Source organism: Daktulosphaira vitifoliae, unplaced genomic scaffold (assembly GCF_025091365.1).
Source record: "Daktulosphaira vitifoliae isolate Bord-2020 unplaced genomic scaffold, ASM2509136v1 Scaffold_488, whole genome shotgun sequence".
Lineage (NCBI taxonomy): Eukaryota > Metazoa > Arthropoda > Insecta > Hemiptera > Phylloxeridae > Daktulosphaira > Daktulosphaira vitifoliae.
In genome coordinates this window covers 4,438-9,008 of record NW_026100053.1, presented here as the reverse complement: position 1 = coordinate 9,008, position 4,571 = coordinate 4,438, and the positions used below count along the sequence as shown (strand labels likewise).

Sequence of the window (4,571 nt, the reverse complement as noted above, 5' to 3'; positions counted from 1 at the left end):
TGTGAGCAGTTAACGATATATATGAGTTTTGAGCTATTGAAGACCAACCGTCAGTGGTGCAAACTACACTTTTCACATTTTGCAGTTCATTTTTTATTTTGTCCTCAACGTTCGATTTCAATGCATGTAATCTTTTTTTCATTGCTTGATCCCTACATATTTTATAATTAGGCTCCACAACAGCCATGAACTGACAAAATCCAGTGCTCGAGCAAAATGATAAAGGTAACTGATTCATTGCAATTAATATAGCCAGTGCTTGGTGAATTTGCTCTGTTTTTTCATAATTACATTCACGATCACTATTAGACCCACATTTTTTAGAAATACGACGACGTTTTCTAGATTTTGATTCCTCATTATTTTCTAATCTTGAGGACGATGTAGTAGCATTATTAACTAGATTTGTGTCATCATTTTGATTGATGGAAGTTGTATTATTTTCATGTTCAGAACTACCACACCCCAATGGAGACCTACAATTTGTATTTATTGAATATTATATATTTATTAATAAATTACTTGCATCCTAGTCAAACAATAAAATAATAATTTTTCTTTTAAAGTTTAAAATTTTTTATTAAAAGTGTTAAACACGAGAATTCTATAATATTAAAAAACATGTTTATTAATAAAAACGTTTAAAATTTAGACGCTCGTAATTTTTTTTTTATTGACTTACGCTCGATTTTTTCATAATAATTGTGAGAAAAACTTATGGACAATCTATATTAAATTTTAAATTCTTAGGTATGAAAACAAAAAAATGTATGAATTTTGAGTAACAAAATTTAATTTAATCAACATATTTAAAATTTTCAAAAAATATCTTTATGTTCCTAATACAAACTCGAAAAAAGTTTCGAAAACATAATTTATTAACTACCTCTTTCTTATAGACTCATCTGGTGGTTTAATACCATGACAATTTTGTAAATGTCTTATTAAAGACCCTGTTGTGCCGCCTACACAAGAATATTCATTATTACTTTCATTGTCACATAAATCGCAAAAGGCGCGATCACCTTCACGTTTGGCGTAATCCCATACCCAACTTTTTCGTTTCACCATTTTGTCTAGAAAACTTATTTATTAAAGAATACGATCACTCAATGGTTGCNTTTACCGTGTATTCAGTTGATCTGAGCGACACCTGGTGGGTACACCCCCCACCAACCGCCGGCACTGGGGCATCCGAATCCCCTGATGCAGTAACCTTCAATCCATTTTTGTCCATTATTCAAAAAAAAATAATTTTTGAGGGGGCTGCCCTCGTAGCCGGTCCCTTCGGCCAGTGAGTGGCCAATTCACTGGTTGCGTGGTCCATGGTGCTCCATTCTCACCCAAACGCTACCGCTTATTCGTCCATAAAGGCTTATTTCACGGCTACCCTGTATATCTACAGGGCTAACAAGCGTTTGGGCGGCTCGCTGTCCGCGACCGCTTATTCGTCAGTCCAAGTTAATGGACTGCTTATTTCGCGGCTAACCTGCATATCTGCAGGCCGTTCCTCTATCCGCAACCTGAGGACGCGCCCGATTCCCCGAGCTAGGGAAACTGCGCCCGTGCCGACGTTTCGTAGCCCCGTAGAGCCCGATCACGCCGACACTGTAGCGCAGCGCAACGGGCTACTCCTTACCCCCACCCTCATAAATCCAATCTTCCATTACCCTCACCATCGAGAAACCACGTATATTGATTGACCTTGACTACGGTCATTACCCACACCATCGTGAGACCACTCCACCCCTTCCCACCACCATTGATAAGACCACACCTTCCCTTACCCATTCATTGATAAGACCACGCCACCCATAACCCATAATTAAAAGCATTTTTTCGTTAACAAATAATGCTTTTAATAGTGATATTATTCTAGAGCGTAATTTGGACAAAATTTTTGAAGGGGTCACATTTTTTAAAATTCATCTAAAAGGCTATTAGCGTTTTCGAATTCCTCTTACTTATGCTTTATAAAATATATAGAACTGTGTACTTAGTTTATGTTTATTAAAATAATTTTATTACACATAAAATCGTTGACTTGGCGGGGACTCATTTAGTTTTTCTGTAATTTCGTTATAATCATCTATATATTGTTAAATTCCCACTTTTTAATAAAGACGGTATGAAAGTTAAAAATGCTATGTTCTAAGTCTTAAAAAAAAATTGTATCATACACACGTTTCTAAATGAAATCGTAGTAGAAAAAATATAAAAAATTAACAACTGTTAACGACTTTTTATATTATGCTGATGAATTAATATGTATTGAACGATAAAATATAATAAATTTCAAAAATTTCAATAACTTAATATAATAGTTCTATTATGTTAAAATTAGGTAACTAATTAATGTAAAATGTCAGCTTTCGGGACATGTTATGAAATTACCGGGACTCGTCTACGATTATTGTCATAAATGCAAGTTGATGAGGCCGATACTACGTGCGTCAATACGTTATCAAACGTATTAGGCAGTTTTTTTTAATTAATTGCAATATTCTATTAGATCGACGAATTAATGTATTGGTCTAATTGAGATGATTGTCAGAAAAATGTGTAATTTTTGTTACCTGGTTATGAAGTTTGTATTAAATACAATGAGGAAAGACATAAAAAAGCAAATTAACAAAAAAAATGTTTATATTTTAAAATAAATAGGCAACATTTTTTTTTTTAAATAATTTTTTATTTTTATTCATTTATATTTGATGGCGGCGGCGGCAATCCTGCTGCTAAAAAAAAATAATATATTATTGTTTAAATTAGTTATCTTATATGTATTGTTTTACAGTGGTACAACGTTTAGGGAATTGAGAAATCTTTTGATAATCCATACTATTAATTTGCTTTATAATTGTATGATTATTGTATTTTTATCATTGTTTCATAAAATTTAAAGAGAAAAAAAAAGTTATTAGAATCTTCTATTTCATAAAACCATAATTGTAGCATCCTCTAAAATTTGCACCACTGTAATTTGTATTATTATGTGTGTAAAATGACATAAGCCAACATAAAATTTTAAACTAGATTTATTAAGAGTTTAAGTGTTTATTAAATTGAACCTATAAAAAAATGTCTACGTTTTAATATATTTTTTCCCCATATTTAAAACTCATTTAGCAGTTTTTATTAATAAAAAATGTTATAGAACTTAAAATTTTACAATCAAAATTGTTGTTAGTTAGAATTTTTCTTTTAATCAATTGTTTTTTTTTATATCCTTTTTAAGTAGACAATAAAAATGAACATAAACATTTTTTTTTAATTTTTCATTAGTATTTTAGTAAAATAATTTTACCTATAATAAAGTTTTTAAAAATAAAAAAAAAGTCTACATTCTGACCAGACTTGGGAAGCGTTTTTACAATAATATTTAATAGCTTTCACATTCATAAATGAAAAACAATTGGTAGAAATTAGTATATCAATATATTAAAAATATATAATTTCATAGGTTGACTTGTAGGTAGGTTTAAATTATAAAATAAATTATCATTTACAACTACCATAGAACTATTTTTAAATAAACCAGATACATAAAATGCATCCTACAAAGGTTGTCAACTGGCCTTAAAAAAATTAAATGAAAAAAATATTAAAATAAACAAGTACCTTTAATGTGGCACTCTTGTTCCCCGTGCCCGGGGAAATGGCAATGTTCACAAATTTTTTTTTTTACAGGAGGATATCCAGCTGCTATAATTAAAAAACAAGGATTTATTATCAAGGTAAAAACAGATCATAATTATGAAAATTGTTTATATAGTGTAGTTTTCATGATTGATCTAGTAACAATTGACAATACCATTTATTAAACACGCAACATTAAAATAAATCAGCATTAACCTATATAGGCTTGAGTCAATTATTTAAACAAAACACAAAAATTTAAAAATTCAGTTTTTGGATAAGAAAAAAATACTTTTAGAATGTTATTAAATTAAAAAAAAATAAAGATCACAAATATTACCTTTAACGTGACATACCATTTCCCCGTGCCCGGGGAGACCACAGTATGTACACATTTTGGGAATAGGAGGCGGCAGACCAGCAGCTAAAAAATAATTGAAATTAGCAATAATTGTGTTAGTCTCAATTAAGTATGACAAAATTAAACATTTTGTATGTATAAACACTCATTGAAAGTATAACCCAATATTTGGTAACTAAATAATAGATTATACTAATGAGAATTATACAAAGTTATTACCTTTTATGTGACAATTTTTTTCAATGTGGCCTCCTTGGCCACAGTAATTGCAAGCTGAAATTGATAAAAATGTAAATCATTGTAATCTACAATTTAAGTTTTTTTTAAATCCAAATTTATGGTAAATTGGGGTTAGTTGTAAATGTATTTTAAATGATAAATACACATAATTATATTTTGATGTTATATTTAATATGATAGTAACACATATAAGAACCAGAACTTTTAAAATAAAATAAAAGCTGCTAAATATTCCTGGAGAAAAATACATTTACAATTACCCCACTTGTCTCTATGTATATAGAAGATTATGTTTAAATTTTAAAAACTTACCACCTCTAAATTTTTTTTT

The 4,571-nt window shown here is 29.8% G+C and overlaps 1 long non-coding RNA gene and 1 pseudogene across 1 annotated transcript; both read right to left on the bottom strand.

The window, feature by feature from the left end:
* Positions 1-6: 6 nt before the first annotated feature.
* Positions 7-1,114, bottom strand: LOC126909514 (uncharacterized; annotated as a pseudogene).
* A 1,549-nt stretch (positions 1,115-2,663) lies between these two features.
* Positions 2,664-4,557, bottom strand: LOC126909516 (uncharacterized). The gene is made up of 4 exons (XR_007705050.1): positions 4,220-4,557; positions 3,980-4,063; positions 3,622-3,705; positions 2,664-2,738 (listed from the first exon to the last, which is right to left on the bottom strand). It is a non-coding gene; the product is annotated as an uncharacterized LOC126909516 (long non-coding RNA).
* Positions 4,558-4,571: the final 14 nt, after the last annotated feature.